The 25,352-nt window shown below is 42.3% G+C and overlaps 1 protein-coding gene across 3 annotated transcripts in view; it reads right to left on the bottom strand.

Annotated features, from left to right (window-relative positions):
• Positions 1-25,352, bottom strand: part of LOC100643304 — a 316,203-nt gene that overhangs the window by 249,770 nt on the left and 41,081 nt on the right. For all 3 annotated transcript variants that reach the window (XM_048413546.1, XM_003401592.4, XM_020867214.2), the window contains one exon: positions 10,425-10,519. The gene's annotated coding sequence lies outside the window, so the exon portion shown is untranslated. The remainder of the gene's footprint in view (positions 1-10,424; positions 10,520-25,352) is intronic.

The following is a 25,352-nucleotide window of genomic DNA, read 5'->3' as shown; positions in this document are numbered from 1 at the left end:
AGAAAAGACGGAAAAAAGAGGGAAGAAGGCTAAAGCGACGTTATAAAGTAATGGAGAATAGCACCGTTACGTTGTTCCCGTGAAAAACGTATTCCAATCTCTGCTGTCGTTCTTAATTCGCCGGATTAAATCCTAGCGTAACGTACAACCCGATAGAAACATGGCCTAAGGCACTTTCCAATCCAAAAGAAAAGGCTTCTGCGAGAAGTTTGCTATTCGACTAGAAATTTTTTTATGATAGTTGTATGCTGATATACACAGGCTCGTCAAAGTATTCGAACGCTTATGGACAGTCTTTATGGATATACAATGGTTGCGAGAAATATTTATACACACTCTTATTTCTCAATAAAGCTTTGTGGAACAAATGACAAGTTGTTGATTAGTTAACGGATTGATTGAGGATTACTGTCTAATATCCAGAGGTTTATAAGAGAACAGAAGAATTCTCGAAGCAACACATATCCATGCGGTTGCAAGTTCATGAAACAATAACTTGATGCAGCGGAAGCACTCTACTTGCTCGAATAAACGAAGCTGTGCATGTGTAAATCTAGGTCATCGGAGGTCTTGCAGGTAAATTACAAATACAAAGATTTAAAGGGCTATGCTTGGCTTTCGCTTGGTATCCTTCCGCCAAATGTTCAAGATCGGCACACAACGCCCAAAGGTATCCTAGAATTCTAATTTCCCCATACAATCCTCAGGGGTGTCCTGGCATTCTAATTACATTACAATAATCTAATTTCTACCGCAAGAAAGGGTTTCATTTTAACAGAGAAACTAAATTCTCCATCTGAATTCAGCTTGTACTTCTTTTAAATTGACTTTCTCGTAATATTCAGAGGCACTGGTCTGAAATTATTACTAAAGTAATCATTGTAAGGTCTATTTAAGAGTAAAAAAAGCAAACTAGGATCGATCGTTAATACTCGTCGGTGTTTCGTAATAGCCGATTGACGTCTTATAGCGTAACACGTGTTAGTAAAAACTGAATGAATCGACCTTTCGTCAAAAACCTTTATTTCCATCGAACGAAGAAATTTCAAGGCAAATCGTCGAAACCGGTACAAAGACACTCGTACGTAACCTTCCCTAAAATCCCTATTTTCCGAGATTCTAAGAAAAAGCCGAGACAATGTTGGCCAACAGACCAAGGAGGCACAGGACGACGTCTGGTCCTGTGAAAAGACTGAATAATTTACCGGTGTGAACTGGATTCCGTGGTACAAGTTGCCAACTCCGCCCCGACATTTTGCAGGGGCTGGCGCATCGTTAAAAGCGATATTTCCTAAGTATAGAGTAACTTTCTCCTTTGATACTGTCGGATTATGCTCGCGGCCGGTGAACGTTCGCGGTTCGCGAACTTTTTCAACCTGGCCGAAACGAAGTTCAAGATGAAACCACTCGTAGAACACGCTCGGCTAATCCAAATAATCGGCCGTGCATGCGGCACGCTCGTTCGTGGAATATCGATTAACCACCGACACCCAGTCGACTCGGTTCTTTTGATCGTCCAAACGACTACGTTTGCGGACACAGGACAGGTTTGTTTCCTGCGACGTGTTCCAGATTCTACCGCTTCCTGTTGCATAATCACGGCCTGTTCAAACTTTATTTAACCTTTTTCGGATGATTTGGGGATTTCAGTGGTCTGCTAGTTGCGAGAAGTTTTTATGCGCCGTTAAAATTACTAGAACAGTCCAAGTAACGCGTCCTTTTTCATGGAAATTTTGTGAAATATTACACAACGGTGTGTGTTTGCCTGTTTGAATGACTTTTTGTAAAATACGTGTATGAAGCTTTTCCCTTGGAATTACATGTTCTTTCGTGTATCTTACATTTTGGTTTATTTGGTACCAGTTTTTATATATTTAAAAAAAGAATCATTTACGCGTATGTTCGTTGAAACAAAATATTTCTCTACGTATATTCTGAAATATTCTGTGTAAAGTGTGATATTTCATTAAAGCTTCCTACTAATTGCAATGTTCAATTAAAATATCTCGTGTGCGTTGTATTTATGTTTGCCGTTTAATTAAATGGAAAACTGTCTCGAATTAAAAGAACTCCGATAGAAATATCTGTTTGAATTACTCCAACTTCTCTATATTTCTAACTACCATCTATTCAGAAGAAGTAACGTGGAATTAAGGGTAAAGGAAGAGTCATTTATTCAAGCTAACACGAGTCGCAGGAGCGGTCGAGTTGACGATCGATCTATGACGAAAGAGATCCATTTCTCCTTAAACCGCGGACATCGCTGGAATTTCCATCCGACTGGATCGATGGAATTGTGTGTTTGACACGGAGTGTTTAATCTTTCCAACCGGCGAGTTTAATGTCGTCGTAGCGTGCTTTCTCTTAACGTCGACTTTCAAGGCGATTCGATTTGATCCGTTCTAGTGGAATTTTTCTTCGTCTCCCGCAACGATTTGTAGCTTTGTTCGATCTTTCATAGGTACGCTAAATTCAATAGCTCTTGAACCAGTGATAAATTCAAATCTATTCGTCTATGACGAAATAATTTACTCTTTTGTTCTCTTCTCCACAAGCTACGATAGTAACGATATTACTTTTAACACTTAGCCAACCGAATAGGGAGGTCACCCCTCTGTGAAGAACATCGCTGCGTGACCGAACGGGGAGATCTCCTTTTTGATTTTACCAACCCGTTTTTCTTTTTTTTTTTTTTTTTTTTTGTTATTATCAGTTATCGTTTACCTGGAATCGTTGCCAATTAGTCGCGCCACTTTTTCTGCTTTTATAAAGTACAGTATATAATAAAATACAGCGATCTAGTGGTGTTGGAATTAATTAAAAAGTTACACTATCAGTTATGACTAAGTAAAGTTATAATCGAACGATACCACATTGTAAAAAAGTATTAAAATGCATATTTCTGCTCATCTTTAATGTTTCTAATTTTACCTACATTTCTTTATACTTTCGATATATACTTTTAACTTGATGTTTTGTACAAACAATATGTGAAATGGTTATATAAAATCGTTACCGTGAAATGTAATTCACCACCTAAATAATTTTTAAACTTCTCTGTTTTTTAAGCAGTGAACATTGGTCCTCGATACCTGGAAAAATGCGCGGTGGACAGGTTGGCTTGTCCGAGCGCGGTGGAAACGTACAGCTCGCTACTGGCGTGCGCGGTTGGCTAAGTGTTAAATTCGTAAGAAGATTCAATTTTGTATAAACGAAGAAACTGGTACAACATGTTACGAGAAAACTGTTGAAGGAGAGACAGGTGCATTAAGGAGGTGGAAAATTCGCGCCGGTTAATCGAAGGAACAGTTCGCGTCCGAAATCGACCCTAACTGGAGGCAGCGAAGCGACGAGCCCCGAGAGTCGCATTAACACTCTTAACACAGCCTCTCTATCGTGGCTAATGGAGGTCCCCGGTTTCGAGTACGCTGCTCTATGGGCGTGCTACTTAACCTGTACCTATCTGCGATTACCATGAGAGAAGGTACGAACGAGCATCCATTCGGGATGAACATGCAACCGGCAACAGTCGAACGTTCGCTCCATGGCTAATTTCTTCGTGATATTTCATTGTGTCGACGAATTTGCTTGTTGTCCAAGATTACAGTTCACAAAGACTACACTTCGTTTTGACTCACCAAGAATTTTTACCAATTGGATTTTACAAAAACGTTGAGAATACTCGATGTTTAACGCTGTGACAGCATCGAAGGACAAAGAACTCAGAATCGAAGCAAATTTGACTCGACGTTAGAAGCTCGGAAGATGCTGTTTCAAACGGAACAAAAGCGTGCTCTACTTTAATTTCACACAAACTTTGAAAACGTCGAACGTTCGATAGTTCCATAGTGTCGAGGGACAAAGAATTGAGAATCTTTAAGGTTTTTAGAAGGTCTGCAAGAGCTGGGATATTTTCGCGAAATCTCAGTCGTCGACTTTAGTTTTCCCTCGCCGCCGGATCCCTCTGACATAATTAAATATTGCATGAGTTCCTGTTAGTGCTGCTCCGCCAGTCTTCCGCTCTGAAGATTAATATTTCACGGAAGCAGGAGGCCACCTCGCGAGAAAAACACTTGGCAAAAATGACGACGTGCCCGCTTGGAAATTCCACCTGACTCGCTTCTTTTTATTCGATAAAGACGAGTCCTTGTACGCGCGGCTTCACAACCATGGAACCAGCTCGAAAACCATCGTGGCTAAGGGGAGAGAAGAAAAAAAAATAAAGAAGAAAATATTTAATGTTCCTAAGGAGTAGAAAACCGAAACAAGCTCAAGTTGCGGAAGAAGGTGAACGCGTGGAACGCTTCAGAAGTTTGTAAGACGTTTTAAGTTGCTACTCCCGCTTGCTATATTGGCTAATTTATAGCGTTTCCAAGTACTAGCTGGCTATAACCGAAGTTGTTCGTTGAATAGCTAGAAAACTGTGTTACGATAGCGAGTTGCTTCATTCCGCTAGACAAATTATCGAGAATCGAGGGGCCAGAAAATGCCGTAATATCGTAAATTTGTAAAACACATTTTAGCTGATATAATTTCCCCAAGCCGTTTGATACTAAATCGTAATAAAAGTGTAATAAAAAAAGAAGAAGAAAAAAAAGAAATTACATCTGAAATTGTTCCAAGATTCTTTCAGTGTGATCGAAAGGTTGGACAATGGGCTTAAAAATAATCCTCGTTTTAGTACGAGGAAAAGTCGTGATTAACGACACGCCATATACGACGAATTCCTGCATTTCACAGAGAACTCGAGCTCGCTGTACGTTTTAGTTCCATGGACAGAGAAAAATCGAGGGCCGTTCGAGAAAAATAGTATCGTCGTTCGATGTGGTTGCACCGAGTGTTTCCAGGAAAATGCAAATTTGAGTCGTAAGAAATAAGATTCGTCTTACCGTGTCTTGCCTTGTTCAATTTCAGTGATAAGTCGAACTTTCGAGGAGAAAACTGACCTTTCCTTGCCTCTCGGGCTCTTCGAGAGTTTTCCACGATCTCTATTATATCGCACACTGAATCAAATATCTAAAATTCCTATTGTCTCTGCGCTTTCTACGGTCTGCTCAAAAAATAAACGGAACAGCTAAAAATGTCAGTTTGATCGTTACTTAAGGCCATCGTTAAAACACAAGCCTGGTGCTATCGAAGCAATTCAAAGTCGAAAATCTGATACCACTGTCGTCCGTATCGCTTCCTAGCTATTATTCAAATCTCTCGCTGCAACTTTTAATGACTGTAGAAAATTACTGGATCGTTCGACAGCGTCCAGTGGCGGTCAAATGGGCGCGAGAACCCAACGCCAGCCGGTGCACACCGTGAAAAAGAGTAAGCCCCGTTAATAGGATTACACCATGTCCAGCGACAGATTTCCACTAGATATTCAACTGGCCGGCAGCTTCAATATTTGACAATTCGAATTAACGTTCCTACGATTCCCTGCTATCGATTCGGGTCTCGCGAACTCCCTGTTTTATATAATCCACATAGTCGTTGCTGAAAATCCATCGAGCATTTGTCATAAACCGCTACATCGAAGCTTTTCCACGATCAATCTCTGGCGTGTCGCGCGTAGTCTAACGGCTGTATCGTTATAGTCGTTATAGTCGTTATAGTCATATATTAGAAGACGTAAGACATACGAGGATGGTCTGATGCAACGATAGACGGTAGTTTGTCTGGGCGAATCAGATAACAAACGAAACAAAGAAACAGGGCTGCGGATATTTATGCAAATCCATGTTTTTACCAATATAATTTATAAACTGGCACTTGAATGGAAAATACTACAGTACGGATATTTTATACGTCTTTTTGCATTATAAATGTGCACTCAACGAATACAAAAACATTTTCATCTTCAAATTCCTCCATAAATGTATAACGATGTACGATCTACCGATGAAAATGTGTAGTTGGGGTTGTTCAGAAGCCACATAAAACTTTCCTACGATAAATGTTCAAACGCAATTTCAATCAATAATAAAAGTTCCATTTTATCTTATCTTGGCAATTCTATAAGAGTAGCTGATCCTATGACGCTATAACCAATCAAACTCGCATTCCTTCCGGTAGCCAGCTTCTTATCTCTGCACACAGTATCCAGGTTATCCGTGTTTGTATCGTGCACCGTCGGAAGGAGTCATAGATCTTCGCGGCCTCCCCCGAGAGATTCGCCCTCTTACGTGGCCTTTTCTTCGCCGTAAATCTCACGGTTCGCTTTCAGTCTGGATTGCCTCGCCGGACGCGGAACCACCGTCGTCTAATTAGCTTTCTGTCCAATTAAGGCCACCCTAAACGATCCTGGCAAGGCAAGGAAATCAGGCTGACACCTTGGCACATCGTGTAATAGCGTTTCTTCGTTTGCAACCATCGACTGACAAAAATATGATATTTTTCCAAAGATTCCGTTACGTGAAAGTTTCGCCTTAGGATCTGTCGAACGCACAGCGTTTCCATGTTCCACTGCAGGATCATCTTTTTCAATTTCAATCTTCTCGGAAGGTGATTGTTGCGCGAGAAACAGCTATCCCACACCTTTGACCTGTTATCCAGCAGTAAAATCTGCAGACGTTAATCTAATTATTCGATCGGAGCTATAAATTTGATTCTTTTTTATTTATTTCGATTCGAATATAGCGCGAGCTCGCTTTAATGGATGAAACTTCGAAAATTCACGTTTAAAATTTAATTCGCGGACAGGCTTAAAGGAATAGGTCGGATTTATCACCGCTGAATAAAATATGAACCGTTTCAGAATATCATACATCGTGAATAATTTCGCGATTTTCTTACGTACATGCAGAACCGATCGTCAGAATCAATTTATCATGCCTATTTCTGTAGAGAATAAAAGTGTCTTTCGAGAAACGACTGCCACTATTTCTCAAAATCTACGCTCTAATCCTTTTCTGACTTTCTACTTTCAAATTCCCGGTATCGTTATAATTATCAAAATATTTAATCATTTCACTCTGCTTATCCTTTCGCTGAATCTTCGCGTTACTTTGCAGTCATCTTTTGAAAGCGGCTTATCTTCTACATCAGTATTCATCCTTTGATCATCTACTGAACCTGAAGATAACCTTCACTTGCTCGGCAAGTAAAATCTAGGTTCAAAATAGTGAGAAATCTTGATTCAGACTACCTAACTTGCATGCAAAATTTCGCCTACCAGGCTATCTTAACCCAATTGAACTCCTACCCTTCAGAGACCCCAAATGTCCATATACTACCAAAAAGCGCTATTCATGCCTTGTCTTTATCTTCATTTTTTCACACAGAATCACATCCTTCCTTTTCACGCTATGATTATCAAGTCACCCTATATAGCAACAGCTTCCTCAGCTACGGTTAAGAATAATTCGATCCGCCGATATTTCCATCGCTGCACCCTCACGACCGGCAGAAAGTCACAACAAACCTGGTCTGACCATTAATTCCCAAAAAAGTATCACTGTTCCCCGAACAGCTCGAGACCTGACCAAATAAACACCGGTGAACCGTACATTGTCAATAAAAGTAGAAAAATAACCTCAATATTCGGACAAGCTGCAGAACATGTTACCATTGTTCAACCAGGATGCACACACGATCGCTAGACTACGTGTTCTAGCTGATGGGTGAAAAGAGGGTAGGCTATCATACTCTGTCTGGCTGGCACGTAAAACAAAATGAAAAATCGAATCTCGATTAGACCGATCCTGCTGGCAGGCTGCATCGCCTCTACCGTGCCACTTCACTCATCGTTCACATTTCCTCCCCTGAATCCTTCTTATTCGCGGCATTATCATAATGCCATCGGCCGCTACGTGACAGGAAAGACGTATTATCGTGGCTCGTTCTGCTTTCCCGATCCTTCTCGCGAGCTTATCGTCCCTTTGCCTTAAAACGAATGCGAATTAGCCGTGCTACTTCGTTATTCCCTCAACAACGGTCACTTTCTCCGATGGAACAGCCATTGGATCGCGTTATATCGAGAATAAAATTGGGAAAATTTGATCGGCGTAGTTGCAGTACAATAGTTTAACGTTATTGACACAGAAAATAATTGTGTCTGTAAAATAACGAAATAATTCGTCCGGATGGATATCGAACGAGAGGAATTGAAAATTCGACGGAAAGGCGACAGCAGAAAATAAAACAATATTATTTGCGGAAGGTGACGTAATAGCGTGGAGTCTGAAAAAGTTGTACCACCCACTGTATACGCGAGAGGTATCATTTATACACGACTGAGGGACCCTTCGAGCAAGTGTAGGTAGTTGTCGAAAACTTTGTTTGAAACGTTAGTACACGCAAACGCTCCCTTTGCGTACCACGCTTGCTGCCAGATGAACTGCTACAACTTGGAAAACCTGTCCCACTCGGTGTTTCCATTTTCAAGCCCCGAATCCTTGAAATACATGCTTTCGTAAAACAGGATTAAAAGAGACTAAGACAGTAAGGATTACCTAAAAGGAGTTGCAAACGAGATATCTTTAATTCTTAACTGATTCTGTAGAGGAAAAAGAGAAGCCAAAATTCTTCGTAACGCTAAAAATATTAATTTGTCGACTGACATTCGTTATTAAAACCTGCTTTATGCGCTACTTACCAACTACCATCCCCCAATAAATTTGCAAACCTAACTGTTACCTCGCAATAAACTTCGGAACCTAACCACTACCACCAACCCACAAACTTCATAAGCTTTTCCTAACCACCCAGTACATATTAGCCACGTTACATTAAACCAAGACGAATAGCAGCGAGAGGTGGCAGGCTTACATCGGTAGTTGCAAGAATTTTCAAAGAGTTTCCTCTCGGTAACGTCTAAACGCGTTGAATTCCTGTCGGCAGCTCCCGCAGGAACGAGAAAGGAAGCCGATGGTTGGCAGAACGCCAGACGACACCTCCAACTTCTTTCTTTCGCTTGTATTCTACACACACCAACTTGACGCCAACACGCGCACCGACTTGATACTAACAGTGGACGGTTTCTCTCCATCCAACAGAAAGAGAGGGGGAGAGAGAGAGAGAGAGAGAGCAAGTAATAATCCTAACTCGCGGGTTAGCCAGGCTTAATTAGAACAGGGGTTAGTGGCTGGCTGGTTATAGTCGCGGCTCCACTATTCGATACTGGCCACCTCTCTTCATTTTCCAGCCTTCCGACAGTGGAAGAAGCGGCTGTCTTGGTAACGAACGACCAGCCTGCAACTGATAACCCGCGAACCGTTATTGCGCCAAAGTTAGTGTTCTAATATATAACGTTCGTGGATGATGGACGTGGTTTAAGGTGTACATTTCGTAGAACGTAATGGGCGAGCCAAAATTCGCTTGGCGAGACAGTATACGTACAGCTACGCTTTCGCCCGAATGTCTTAGGACACCTGTTCTCTTTACGATACGAGGTTGTAACGAAACGTCGATACAAGTACATGATAATTCGCGTAAAAATATCAGAACGTTATCCAATCTTTGGATGTGACTGAAATTCAACTTCTCTGACGATAGCGTCGATGAAGTGTGGAAGCTTTGTTCGATATTTTAAAGAAATTCAATTTTGATGGTCACGAGTCTTCAGCCCCTGTGTCCAAGAAACAAAGCACTCGAGAAAAAGGAGCAGAAAGTGGAAGAGGAAGAAGGAAGAGAATAGGATCCAAACAACGGAACCGGGACAAAACTGCGAGACAGCACGGATGAAGAAGCAGCTTGACCAGAAAGGAACAGTCGAAACCAAGATAGACGTCTTGGAAAGACTTGGGGGAAAAAAGGAGATTGGAGAAAACTGGTGTCGTCTATTGAACGAATGCAAAAGAAAGTGGATCCTGGCTTGGTAGAGTGAACGATTCTCCTCCAATTGGGTAACAATGGCGCGAGAGTGTAGCCGAGTCGATCAATCGGTCTTTTTGCGACTCGTCGAAACGCGCAGCGATCGGATGGCGTCCGATAAAACGACCTGACACGCTCTCGAGCTTCGCGGCAAAAATGACCAGACACAAAGGAGGATCCTTTGTGCGCCTAGCGCAGACACGGGCGACGAATCTGACAAGGGGAGACAGCCGACACAAAGCGTGTTCTTTCGCGCTGGTAATAACTGCGCGCTCGCAAATTTCCACCATGCAACCCCTGCTGTGTGTTACATGACCTGCTTTCCGATGTTTTTATAACATTTCCGCGGGGGTCAGTATGTTGCACGAGTTTCGGGGCAATTCGATGGCAGAGTCGGATTAGCTCTTTGGAATTTTGGAATTCAAATTCAGGGGAACTCGATACGTTTGGTGATGGCAAAGCCACTATTATAGTTTGGATAAAGCGTAGCTTGAGCTTAGATGATGATTTTCTTAGAGATTTTTTTAGTAAGAATATAAGTTTTCGCGAAATATAAGGACTTTTATTTATATCAGTATTGGGAATCTTCCTGGAAGCCAAGTGTAAAGAGAAAATTCACTTACCTGTTTCGAAACGTTGCTCTCGGTGCAGCTTCAGCAATTATGACAGACAGCTGCAATACGCAAGGAGCCATAACACACCATGCTATCCTTTATTTCTGAAACAAAAGAAATCGAAGACTCCGTTACAATTGAATCCAGTGTTACAAGCCTCTGCTACAAAACTTCCTATCTTCCTTTAATAAACGAAGAACCTACTCAACCTATTTCTAACTCCGATCTCTCGCACAGAACATCTACTATCTTACACTCAGAATCTTCGAACAACGTCTACTATCGGATCGACCTATCAATTACCACGATAGGCTATTCTCTCCTCCAACGACACCTGAAGTCTAACCTAAATATTACCAAATCACTCGTCTTTCTCCAGACAATCGATAGACCTAACTGAAAATCAAGGAGAAGTTCGTTTTCCATTTGGACGAACCAAGTGAAACGATGGCGATAATAGATAATAGGTCTGCCATTTTTCAGTCTATTCTTCTTATACGAAGTTTCAAGAACTTTCAGATGCCAACAGTGTCACGGTCCTGGTTTAGACAGCAACTAGAATTCCACAGAACGTTTAAACATCTCGAGAAGACGAAGACCGCGAGTCAACATCAAAGGAGACGCGTCGGTTCGAAACGGCTCGCGGATAGTAGAAACAAAAGGCGTTAAGAGGGAACAGGATGGAACAGAGAGCTCCGCCTAGTTTTTAAAGGGGTTAAGCGGGCCACGGTCCGACTACGGTGTCGCAGTTGAACGAACCCCGCCACTTTGGCGGGTCAGCTGATCCGCTTTGCGGTTTTACGGCTTCGAGACTACGCGATAACAATAAAGTGAACTCGTTCTTTGTCGCTCGCCAACCTATGAAATAACACGATGAAAATAAATAAGTGCAGATCTTGAGCCATTGACGAACCAGAAAAGTGTACTGTGTATTTTCGCAAACGACGAGTGTTTCTTCGTGTTTAATTTCGAGTAATGGCGCAATACTTTTAACGTACATAAAGCGTATGTTTACGAGGCATTTGTGGTATTAAACAGAGGCACGTAGGCGTAGAAATTAGTAGGATTCGCGGTTACCCATTTGACGCAAGTTACATATTTTTCAACGCAGACTAGCTGACCTGCTTTCGTTTCGTTCTGTTACGTCCAGCTTTCCTCCTTCCGCGCTTATCTTTCTCGTTTTCCCCTCTGTTGTTGTCCGCGGAATGCGCCTCGAATGCATGTTCCCAAGTTCGCGTGATTTTTCATCCCCCATTGCGACTATTGATTACTCTGCCTTTAGTTCCGCGCCTTTTTTTCGCTCGCTCGCCTGTTTGGCCGCGATTGGGTTTGAAAAATGGGTGAGTGGAAACTGGTAGAACATTGCATCTACCTAGAATCGCTTTCTTGGAAAAGCATTTGTCTACACTTTCTTGACGCATCATCCATTTATTGCCATCCTTTTCAATAACAATGAAATTTCAGATAACCAGGTACTTTGATAAAATACGTAACCTTTGAAAAGTTTCGAAGCTTTCCGGGTGCATCGAAATTAGAAACACAGCCACTTTTTTAAGATATCGCTATCGATCTCCAGGCAGAACACAGACTGTTTTCACAAAGCAAGCAACTCGAAATCGACAGTCAGAAATGCCCATCGAAAGTCTGATGGAACGTGCCGTTGTTTCTTTTTTCCTACGCCGATTCTTTATGCTCTCTTTTTCCCTTCCTCGAATACTGCAATCTCCGTTTAAAAAACAAGCAAATATCATACTATAATCCCGAACGAACAGCTTGACAAAACGTCGCCTGATTTAAGCACATGAAAAAATACAACAACTCATTGCAGGCGAAAGACAAAGCGCTTATCATATAAAAACACGTGATTTAGCTAACGCGCAGAAATCTCGACGATTCACAGGCATAATCTGAAGAAAGCAAGGTGACAGGGTTATCCTCGATGGACTAATACCACACGCGTTCTACCTGTCCGTGTTGGCGAAAAAATTTCGCTTAATTTTCTACTTGGCGGCGGAAAAAAGCAGCGCGTAGCGCGTACAAGGGTGGAAAAGGCGAAAGGAATGCCGCGACGGCAGAAATGGACGAGCGAGATGAGCCGAGCTACCAGCTACAGGTACTAATTGCTTTAACGAGCAGTGGGTGCGGCCGCTTCTATAAAATTTTCTCTGTGACGTTCCAAGGCGCCAGGCCAGCTGCAAGCCCGACCCATCCTGGCCGCGAGTAAAAGATGGCCAGGCTGGATGAAAAAGAGGCATGTGAAGGACGAGAGTGGTATGGGATGGTTGAAAGACTGGAAAGATAAGAAAGACCGTGAACGCTATGGTGAAAATGGGATTGTTCGAACAGATGTAAGCACTGGAGGGTTAAAGATTGATTTTTGCGGATGAATCTGTCGTTGAGGGTTCCACGAGTCTGGTCATAACAAAGATAATAGCCATGTGTCTATAATGTCAGGGGTCAGGGGCACTGATTCTTTAGGTAAATCAGACATTTTATGGTTTATTAGTATATTCAAGAGTTCTGATTATCCTGGCTTCGAATATGAGTAGGTTCGTCCATATTCATTTTTGTTAAAACATTTGTTTTTCCTCTTTCGTTTAATTAATAAAATATCTTAATCGCCGGTAGTGCCAATGCTTGCTTGAAACGTCTAATTCGAAACTCCACAAACATCAGATTGCCAATTCGTCTACGACTTTAACAAGCTGTATCATCTCGCAGCAGACTTTACCAGGACCGATTCCAAAGTATCCAATCGCAACGTGGTCATCCTTGACGTGGAAACGAATTTTCCACGCTTCCAGTCGTTTTTCCATCGATGCCTTTCAACCTTCAGTCAAGCAGAATTAACCTGGGTCAACGTAGCAGCTGCATTAAATCCGTTGGCCCTGAGCTTCGTAACGCGGTCGTCGACGCTCAGAGTGCATTACTATTAGCAAGCTGAGGCAAGAAGGAAGAGAATGACGCCTAATGGTCATACAAGCCCGGTCTCTGGACTTCTCTGTCGAATTTCCAGCTCTTCTATCAGCGTTGCTCTGCTCCTTTTTTTGAACTAGCCTGCTTCGCTCGTGCTTGCCTTTCCAACCCCGCTTCCATCTCTTCCCGCTTTTTCGTCTTCATGCTATCGTCATTTTCTTCCTCCGTCTGTTTTTCTTCTCCTCTCCCTCCAAGCCCCGTTTTTATCCAGGCCACATTTCATACTCGCCAATTTTTTATTCCTCGCCACCTGTTATTTCTCTCTTCCTCTCCCTTCCTCTTTGTTCAGTTTCGTTATTCTTCGCCATGCTATTTTTGTTGCCCCGCGTTTTTACCACCGATGTTTAGTCTCCCATGTTCGCCCCTGTGTTCCGTCTGTTTTTACGAACGTACTCCGCGTTCCTTTTTCAAATTCCCGCTTCGTGCACTGTTCAGTGATATTTTATCCGTTGGGAAAAGCACAAAGCTTTTAATTTATCGAAATCATTCGGCCGGTAGGATTTGCTGACTTCGTTTTACGTGGTTTGACTTTTAGGCAAAGTGTTTGACAAATTGCAAGATATACGTAGAAAATGGTGTTTGCGAGAATATCTCTTTCCGCTTTTCGATCTATGAAAACGGTCAATGTGGCTTCTGAACTGCTCGATTAACTGCGATTTGTACGATAAAGTTATTTAATTAAATTCTCATCCTCGGGTTTCTTTAAAAGGAACGTATTTCGCGATTAACCGCTCGGAAACGAGGCAGCAGCACGGTTTTGAATTATTTAAACAGAGATAAATCCCCGTTGGTCGTTCGCTTGTCATCTTCACAAAAGAGCTCACGCACACGCTTGCTCGCGGAACTGAAAGCGACTCACTCCCAAGAAGAATTCCTCGTTTTGCCTTCTGTTTCTCATTTCCCTCCTTTCTACTCCCGTAACTCTCCCTTTCTTCTTATATAAGCCGATCCCAGCCAGAGGATATACGAACACCATAAAGCAGATCACAATGGCGTCCCTATCACCATCACGTGGTGTAATAACGAATCATGATGGCGGTGGCGTTTCAATCAGCTGATTTGGCACGCGTGCCTCTCTCCTATCTTCGTTACGATCGGAACAGCCTCTGTGAATTATTGAACAATGCTGCAACAACCGGCTCAACAATTTCTAGGAATTTCTCTGACCGAGAGAAACACGGAACTTGAAGATTCGTGTTTCGTTTCGGGTAAATTTAACTTTTGCGAAAAATTTTAATTAGGGTGGACGTGCATTTTTGTTACCTCTTTTATTTTCATATTGCATTATTAATATTATTCTATCGAAATTTCCCTTCGTATAAATTTTCAAGAATTTAGGAAATTTAGGAAATCTTCCAGATCGAAGATATCGAAAAGAAACGATAAAATTCCAGAGATCGAGAAATCTAACAATTCTTATGAATATTTCAAGTAATACCCAAGAATTATTCCATAAAAATTTTTCAAGATGGAATCCGAATAGCTGGTTCAGAAGAAATTCTTCGCGCGTCAGAAACCGAAGATTTCAAAGAGAAATCGTACAATCGTAGAAACCGAAAAATCTAAAAATCCTTATAAATATTCGAACCAGCCGTCACGAGCTATTCCACCAAACCTTTCCAAGATAAATTCAAGATATCTCGTTGCAAAGAAATTTTTCAAATGAAAGAACCTTACAGATCAAAGATTTGAAAGAAAAATCATCGGAACGAGGAAAGAACAATGTGAAAAAAGCGAAGAAACGAGCTGCTCGTTGAGCAAGACCGAACGGGGAACCGGCAAGTGTATCCATCATGGCACATCGATAATATTGTGGCAGTTGCTTGTTATTGGGGCCAACGTCGGGTTTCAATCGGCTGATTCGCGCTACCCACGCCATCGTCTGTTATCGATTTCGACACAAACACCGCGCAGATACGTTAACGGTCTCGTTTCTGCTAATGGACGCGCAGCACGTGTTTCGTCTGCGCTCATTATCATCCGAAACGCGCCGCGCAATAACCCCAGCACTCGTTAGTAAGGTCAGAGCGCATTAATTGGCAGACCTGAGATCCCAGGAAATGACGTAGAAGATTCTGATCGAGAACCATGTTCTACCTTGGACCTGGTACGATTGCTGCTGAAGGTTTCATCCAAATAATGATATATTCAACGATGTCGCAAGTATTGAGAAGTGAAGTTTCTATAAATTTCTACGAATCTGTAAATCTGTAAATTTCAAGGAAATTGATCATTTTGTCTGCCCGGAAGAGTTCCGCAGTAAACTTGTTCCAATTTTCCATTCCATTTCCAAGAGAATTCCATTAAAAATGTTTGGTTCGTTAGTGGAAAGTGTGGCACTCTGTGAGTCGGAAATTTGGAGGTGGCAAAGGGATGAAAGGGTAGACGGAATCGATAGAAAATATACGAAGCGAATCTTGGGCCTGTACAGAGGCATTGTATCGTAATGGAAATTGAATCGACAATCCGCAAGAAGAAAAGCACCCAAAACACGTCTGCAAACATCTTAAAACAGGGGTCATGTGACAATCGAATTTGCCCGACGAAGAAAAGGACAAGATTGGAAGAAGCAGGGGGTGGTCTCTAGTTAGAGTGACTATTTACGCCATTAGCCGTCTAACCACAGCGAGGGGGGACCGGGAACGGTGGCTTTGTGTTATTCAGTCGGGTACCGAGCCACGTTCAGCTTAAATGGCCTCTTCCGCTCTTTCTCCATCCCCCTGGCTTGATAGAGGCCTTTTAAAAGCCACGGGGGTGAGAAAGAGGCCTGGCTGCGCGCTGCACAAGGTCTGCTCGCGTGCACGTGCAACCAAACTCCCTATACTTCCGATAAAGCGTGCGTTCAACGATCGCGACCGAGTAATAAATAATGCGATCAGAATGTTCGGCTGTTGTTCTTCTGTTTGACTAGAATAGGGTGATTTTGAGGGGCGCGTTGCGGGGGGTTGAACGAGTGTTTCGGTCAGAATTGAGGTTAAAGGGAATACGTCTGCGGCTAACGTGTTTGCTGATCGTGGGATTAGGCTCCTGCAGGCGTTTAAGCGGAAGGGTTGTCGCTTCGCTTCCTGTTTTGCTTCCGACTTTCATCGAGATGGAAATAAAGGGGCGTTTTAAGAAGTTGCATTAACCTGTAACCGTCTCTGATCCATATAGAAACTTTTACGATCACTATATTTATACCTTTTATGATATTTTTAACGTATAAAACAATTCTCTAGCAGAGTTCTAGTAAGCGTATAAATTTCTGCATAAATATCCGGTGTCCAATAATTACGCAACCGTTGAAATGCTACTTCCATCGATCGAGCCCATGAAAGAGGAAACAATCGAAGGAACAACGAGCTCCCAGTGGGCCAGAACTTGAGAAAACGGTTTCATCGGTGACTCGAAAAATAATATATCGATGCCACCTCCGCGGTGGTGACAGCCACATACGAGGTTCAGTCTCGCGAGAGTTAGCTGGGCAAACGTCGACGGTGTTTTCGCGATCGGTCGAACGTGGTTTCAGACTCTACGCCCGAGTTTCCACGCAACATTCGGAAGAAACTTACGGACAGCGGAACATCGATATCGACGGGGAACTGTTAAGTTTCACTGAAGGGAAACAGTGGAAAGCTACGCTACACCCAGGGACCGAAGATTCGCTTTATGGCCTTTCGGTGCAATTTGAATCCAGGGAAGAACGTTTGAACGAAGCGATTTCGCGGCGTACAGACGAGCTGACAGCTGAGCAAATGGCTGTTACAGTTATAGCTGGACAGGAATATATGAATTCCTGAGGGACAGTCGTTTATGGTGTTCCTTCTTTGAAGAATGGCCGGACGTCTCTGAAGTTACCAGCCTGGTTGCCGCCCGCTAAGGGGCGGGTCTGAATGTTTGGGGGGCTGCAAATGGACGTCTAATTAGGTATGGAATTGGATTTTTGGGTTCAAACGATGCTTTGCTTTGGTAGGAACGCGTTTAATGAAAATGTGATATAATTAGAATTCATATACTATTGACAAAGCTTGAGGTGCAGATCGTGCTTTAAACGATGTTTATGCAAATTCATATTTTGTTAGAAATAGTTGACTGGACGCGGTAATTATTAAAATATTTCTCAGCTATAATATAAATACTAACAAGTATCGGATACTTGACAAGAAACCTATTTCATTAAAAGAATGACGTAATCCGAGTAGTAATTATAAACGAGCTGTTTTTCTCTATCATCTTTAAATCCCTTGAAATATTTCAAACCCCATCAACGTTTATATTAAAAAGACCAAAAGATAGTTTAATTACACGCAAGGCAAATTGTGGTTCAAATTTCCCTGCTCTCGATAAGAGACTCAAACAACCTTCCATTACCGGCAGAAATATAATCGAAACTACTTTCAATAACAAACTTGGAAAGGCGGTTCGTCGTAAGCTGGCATTAAAATCTGTTTTCCCGCCTCGTATCGCAGATCTTCACATTTAAAAATCGCGTGCAGATCCAGGCCAGCGTGCAGCCGCGATTCCACCGCCCCTAACGATCCGTTATTACTTTGATAAAGTACATAAACATACCGCCAGAGGGCTGGCCGCAGCTTTTTTACTCCCACCATCGCCCTAGAATGAAACATAACCTCAAAAAACGCGAATAATCGCATTTCTGCGCTGAATCGTCGTTCTTTTGATCGATAAATGCGTTTCTTTTGTTCCCGCGAAGCAACGAATATCGTCCAACGAATATGAAGAATTTTTTGAATTTTCACCTGCATCGATAAATGATCACAAGCTTCGTTTCTTTTTAAATATATATAAAATGTTCTTATTTCGCATTTGGCGGAGAATGACGAAATACTTCAGCGAATGACAAAAATGTCGTTTCTCGTTAACGATGTTCAACGATTTAGCGTGGCTATAAATCAATCCACTTCATGGGGATTTTTAGGTTTTCTAATGGGCAGGTGGTAGCATTGGTCAGGCAGTTCGTCGATTATGGCCCCGTTATGACGTCTATTTTCCTCGTACCGTGCTGTCGGTTTCTAGGAGGACGCTAATAAAAAAGTTTCGCTTGTTGAAAAAGTTTGACTCGCAAGAGATGTTCCGCGTGTTCATTTGGGATGTTCTGCGGATTGAATTCGCTTTGAATACTTTGTTACAACTTCCCTGAGAGCTGGCTTGTGATGGGAATAATTAGAGACTACATGTTCTTCAGGAAACGACGCGTATAAAACACAAAGCTATCGAGCTTTACGCGTAAAAAAGAGAAACGGGTAAAGATACTAATTTCTTTCAATCATCGAACCTTCGTACACCGAATAATAAAACCAAAAAATGCAATTTTTAATTGTAGAAAGCTGGGACAAGGGAGTTGTTTTCCTCTTCCTGGGATTACTGAACCCTTTAGCTTCTCCTGGGTCGATTCACAGTGGCGAATGGACGACGACAGAGACAGAAATATAATTGTTTGCAAACTAATCTGTCCCGGTGGCGAGTTAAACGACACGCATACGTGCACACATGTGCAGACAAGCCAACACACCATACCGTAGCAACGGCGGGAGTGCCAACTACAGAATCGGGACAAGGGATCATAGCCCGGCAACTGAACACGCCATATCGCGGCGCGGATGATGGCAGGCGCACAATTAAAATTTACTGTCGCATAACCACGTCTATCCGTTTCTAGCTTGCGCGCAATTGCGTTTCACTTCACATACGGAAGATCTTGGCCTCAAACATTTTCTAGATAGATAAATTTCGTTATTGACATAACCCGCGTAAACTCCAGGTATTCAGGTAAGTCCAAAAATGAACAAGATGTATATCTTTCTTTAATCGTGGTGCACATCATCAAAGTTTACTATGATAAATATACAATTTATGCGAGTCACCGTACATAATAAAATAAAATCCATTAAAATGTCATTCTGCCTCTGTCATTCCAAAGACTATTCTTAAATTTCGAACGTATCTACGTGCATCTCAAGTTCAGATCGAGAGAAACGACACTTTCACGCATGAGGAAGAAGCAAACAGATAGACCGAGCTCGCGGGCTAAATTAATTAAACCCGGTAGGCTGCACGAGCGTTTCAATTGACTGACGTCCAACTAATTTTCGATGAATTCCTCGTTGTTGCATGCGCGTTCCTCGGCTGATGTTAATAACGCCGCGCGTTTCCGAACATTCCCTGACTGCGTATAATGATAACCATTTCGTTCTACACGCACACATACACACATACACACGCAATAGAGAGAGAAAGAGAGTGTGGTTCGAACAGTTGCGAACAATTTGAATAATGAAAGTTGAAACGACTGAGTCTGGGAGCGCCACGGCCAAATAAAAATGCCGTTTCGTCGAGCCTCGAGATTTCGAATTTACGAAATTACGCCGGTATGGGCAGTTTTGGCTGAGTTTCAATTTCAACCGGCGGCCACACGAAATAATTTCATTGCTGTTCCCGCTGGTTTTATTGCTCGGTGACATCCGGTTGATAATACGTGGGGGCCATCTAGTAAAAGTGTGACAATTTGCTGCGGATAGGTTATATTTGCTGGAATGTCCGAGGTGATGACTGTAGGATGATGGTAGGACGCGACATTAGAGTAGGAATGCGTGTGTTTTAGGTTCAGAGACCGTTTGTTTAGGCAAAGGTAGCGGAAGCTTGCCCTGTCGAGCGGAAATGCTAGATAGAAGCTATCGCCAGATATATAGAAGCTGGTGTTCGCTGTTCGCGGAAATCGACGAAGTCGTTAGTGAAATTGCGTTATACTGTACGACAAATTTTGATAAAAATATCCACATAAACGAACGGTGGATAATTTCAGAAATTCCAATTCCGTTATAACGTAAATTCAAATTGATTCTAAGTCCTAATATGATCAGAACAAACGAGTCTCGTTGCGGTGCTAATGAAATTTCACTGTGTCCGTTGAAATACTTTTATGAACCGGTGTATACGCAATTTCATTACACTGTGTACGGGGAAAAATTAATCAGCAAATATAGCGGCAACATCAACCACGCAGCGTCTTCTGATAATCTAAGGATCCCTGGATGATACCGATATCGCAATTCCTGCTGGTTCACGTTCCCTTTCGCGTTATGCGATCTGATATCGAGTAATCTTACGAGCACGAGACTAGGTAATATGACATTCACGAGACACGTGACTAATGCAATAACACGTGCTGGAGGGGAGAGCATCGGTATGAAAGCTTCTGGAAACTACATGCTAATTACACGGAAATTAGAATTTAGATTAGCCGAATGCTATTTCTGACGCAGCAGCCGCTGTTTCGCGGGCCAATTAGCTTGAGCGAATTCCACGCCAGGGAAAATTCAATGTTAATGCCAGCCCCCGCTGCAAATTTCGCCTGTCTGCGCTACTTAGTTTTATTTAGAACGGAACGAGGGGAAGTCAAGATGGCACTGACATTGAAATCGTTTCGAGAGATGACAAAAAGAAAAGTATTTCGTAGCAGAAATTTATTCGTCTTCGTACAGCAGTTAAAAACCTTGGTGCTTTGAAAAATTCTAACGTCCGGATGATTGTATAACTTTAATTAATGTAGCGTAGTTAAAATTAAAATGTCACACGGTAATATCCAAGTTACCGTGACCAATCCTAATCCCGTGAAATAGAATAGTCAAGAAATTATAGTAATTAGCCACACATAATCAAGAATTAGGTTCGACTGAAACTAGGTTGAGATTAGGTCACTATCGAAATCTGTGCAGTAAGACAACGTTGGTAAATGTCGAATTTGGTTAAACCCAGTTATGTTTAGATTAAACCAAAATGGCTAGAAATTGGCCCCCTGCATTAGACTACACGAAACGAAGCTCACATTAGACTACACGAAACGAAGCTCACATTAGACCAAGATCAGTGCGAATTGGGACAAAGTTCGCGTTTCTACGATCAAGTTAGCTATGAATTAGCTGAATGTTTCAGAATTTCGGTCGGTGAAACGATAGTAATTTTTGATAGGCCCGTGTGGATTAATGTTAAACTAGATGAGGTTAGAACTAACGTCTAAGTGTATATTAAGCTAATAAGAAAGTTAGGATAGACCGACACAGTGAACTAAGTCGGAATTAATATTAAGTCTGTGATAAGTTCTACTAAGTTAATATTAGGTTAACACCACAGTTTGAATTTACGAGGAACAAAGGTTGTATCAGTGGATATTGCAGCTACGTAGCCAATTTAACTAATTATACTTATTGTTAGATTCAATATAAAGTTTCGTTATGCACTAAAATCTACGATAATAAAACCTCTACCATTCTGCTATTATAATGGCCTGTCAACGTAAATATAAAACGTAGCATAGAACGTGTAATTATTCGCTACCGATTCCTCGTATGTTTGCAATAAATATCTCGCAATTTCTATATACGTTTTCAGATGGAATTCAAACTTTACCAATATAGTTATCCGAATTGTGTTTCATCGTTATGCTAATGAAATTCAAAATGTTTCGTACAAAGCTCATACAACATAGATATAAAATTTTCTGTGATGGATGTTACACGATAATTACACACAAAATCCGAAACTCGCCCGAGAACATTTGCATTGAATAAAAACGCAACTCGTTACTCGCTTGGAAACCAATTCCACTGTAACAACAAGCCATAGCCAGTGAAATTACCTCTTTCATCGGGTCTCGCGAGAAAAACGAAGAACAATCATGAAATCTCTCTCGCGCTGTAAAACAGAAAAAAGAAGGCAGATAACGAGAGGAAAGAAGACGAAAGGAAAATAGCATTTTACGGGGCTAAACGTTTTCCATCGTCGGGACGAGCGCGTTGATTCTGGCGCTCGCGCGCCCGCGCACGGGAACAAAGGCGAGATTTCAGGAAATTTGCGCGCGCGCAAAGCTATCGCACAGAGAATCCCAGAAGTTTGTTTCGCTGCTTAGAATATTTCAAGCTTCGTGAAAGGGGCAGGATATGTCTCTTTCTTTTTCATCGTGTGCCACGAGAAGCCAGGAATTAAATGCGGCGAGCGTTTCGCGACCACCCTCGTTTTTCATCCCTCCAACCCCTTTGCGCTCGCGCTGTCCCTTTCCGCGCAGCCTGCCTTTCTTTCTTTCTCCCCGGCCTTTTCTAGCCGACTCTCGTATTTAGGAAATTGCTAGCTCGGCTGCTCGAGTAATCGAGTGTTATTTTAAGAGCGAGAGCAATTAACGCTCTCACCGGTTACCCATGCAGCGAGCGTAATTCTGCCAGGGGGATCGCGAATATTTTTAACCGACTGCTCGGCCGCCACAGAACGAGGTAAGAATTTCCTCGACGATCTTGTTGCACGGGTAAACGCGTACACTGCAACTCATAAATATGGAAAACTTTGTTCGATTCAATATTAGACAGAATATTAGCAGAATTAATGGCAAACTAAAGACCAGAAGCGATATTTGCTATCTTCTCGTGGAATCGTTCCTTGGATTTCCTTGGATTACTATAGGATTGTTTTATTCATCGTTTGATAATCGTCTCAAAGTTAAATCGCTCTTCGTTAGTTGGCTGTCTTTGTACAATTTATGCAGCGGTTTTGGCGTTTCCCGTTAAAGCACTTGCCCCGGTCATGGATTAGCGGTTCTTCCTGCTAGCAAATTTATGCATTCATCTAGAAGCCCCCTTTGAAGAATCTCAACATCGCGTTCAGCGCGTTTTATCTGACCTCATCTTCAACATCGATTAGTAAACTTTCATAGAAACGCACTGTTACGTTTATCAAAAGTTACGACACAGTGAATATTATACGCGAATATTTACATACGCGCGAATATGGAGAAAGATTAATGCGTGGCGGATTTTAACGTATGAAAATATCCAGAGTATCATAAAAGTCCATTTTACAAGTAGCTAATCTATCGAAGATTCTGCCGTTAGAAGCAACTGTCGAATCGATCGTAAAATCGAGGATTTCTCCAATCTTCGATGCGTTCGTCAAAGAAAGGGAAACACAGGTGCAACTACTGCGACACTGTTCTCAACCGATCTCACCTTTGAAAATTTTTGCACCGACTTAACGCATGGTTCAACGTTTAACAAAAACCCCGTAGCGATCTCCCAAGGAGGAACAATTATTCTTGGAACAAAGGGTGCCAGGGGGCCTCTAGCAACGATCATAACGCGATGAAAGAGCATTCGTGGAACTTGCTTGGTCAGGCTAAAAACAAACAGCAGCCAGTTGGACAATAAAAAGCAGAAGCCAGACAGCTCGCAAGAAGCGTGTTAAGCGGTTGTCCTCGAGCAGACCCGTGCCATAAAATGGCACAGGCTATGGAGAATTAACAAGGCGCGCCCGAGTGCGCGAGTGGTTGCACTTCGCGCCTTCGTAGGCCGCCTTTTCACGAGCTAGGCTTTTACCAGGGCGGCACAGTCGAACGGTGACGATTTTTAGATGGCCCTCGACGCGAGCGCTTCCTCGCCTTAATTAACTAATTACACCGCGCCGGACAGCGACGAGGCGTGCGAGTACTTGCTTTTTCCAGCTGTCTTCTGACAGACTACTATCTCTCCTTCTGCCTCTGTCAGCTGCCAAAATGAAACTTGCGGGTAGTGCGTTTTTAGATATACTTTTGCGAGTTGGCGATTGATAGGGCAGATTGCACGGTAATTCAAGCTGTTAGCGTGGATCGTTGAAATTTTAGAATTGAAATTTTTGATAACGTCGAGAAATGAAACGGTAAACGAAATTTGCACTTTTTTCCGGCAACGTTTTGAAACGAAATGTTCGCGTTGCATAGTATCAGCTTTTTGTAACCGTACACGTACTACTACATGACACGAAATTTAATATTTTTTGAACCTAGCCAATTAATATAAATACAGTGGTGTACAAATATTTCTCGCAGCTGCCGTGTGCATTCCACTCGTACATAACCTCGAAATTAAATCCGTACAACCACGACGGATACTCTTGGACTAGTTTAGCAATTTTCTTGAATCGCTCGTTACAGATTACGTTGTAGGGTTAAAATACGAGTGTCGAAATCGGCCAAACTAGCCATACACAAAGGAGATGGAGCAAAAACTAACCTAGAAGTCGTTTGTCGCGTGGTGCGCGTTTTCGGGATTTCAGCGGTGACCGAAACCGATAATCATTTAATCGGGTCGCTGCTATAATAGTCCATTGCTTACAGAATTTTGCCTTTTCCGTGTGCTGGTCTGGCTCTGGGTGTCGTTCGTCGCGAAAATAGCGGAAATGTTGGGAAACGAACGGTAATGGCTCGTAAAGTGGGCTGCGATTATCAGGATTTATGAGAACGTCGCGTTTTAACCCTGCCAAAATCTCGTTGTTATCCTTTGTACCCGCGGCGTTTTTCTTCCTGGTTGCAATTAAAAATGGCACGGTTTTTAAGTGTCCCATTTCGCTACTAATTCTCCCTCTCTGTAAAACCGTGCTGTTTCTCGCTCGTAAATTTCGAAATTCTCGCATGTGTTACCGTATCGCGTAATAAACCCTAGATCCCGGCATTATCTTGGTTTGCTCATTTGTTCGTCCTTCTTTTGGGCAGATTGCGATGATACGTGTTTTTCGTTTAATACATCAATTTTTTGATATTACTACCGAATGTACAAACTGTTTTAGTTAATCGAAAAAAGCGTTAATTTCGTGTGAAAAGATAAATCGAATACAGGGAATAAAATTTTTAATTTGAAGGAAATTGACTTAAGCGAGATATGAATTTGCATAAAAATCTGCAGTTAATTAATATTCCTTGTTCAATCTTTGCGTGTATTGTTCATTCAACGATCTCCTCTTTCGCTCTTCGCATTGTCTCGTTACCCTTCTTCCTCATCGTCCCCTCGTGAAACACTCGTGAACCATTCCTGACACAAAGCCTCTGGGAAGCGCCAATGGAAACCTGGCGGCAGCGATTAAAGCGATTGATAAACAGAGGCGTCTAAATGAACGTCGTGCGTTCACGAACGATGCCATCTCCTCGATTTCGACTCGATTTGAGTT

The sequence above is a fragment of the Bombus terrestris genome, chromosome 16, assembly GCF_910591885.1.
Source record: "Bombus terrestris chromosome 16, iyBomTerr1.2, whole genome shotgun sequence".
NCBI lineage: Eukaryota > Metazoa > Arthropoda > Insecta > Hymenoptera > Apidae > Bombus > Bombus terrestris.
This window is presented reverse-complemented; position numbering and strand designations above follow the sequence as displayed.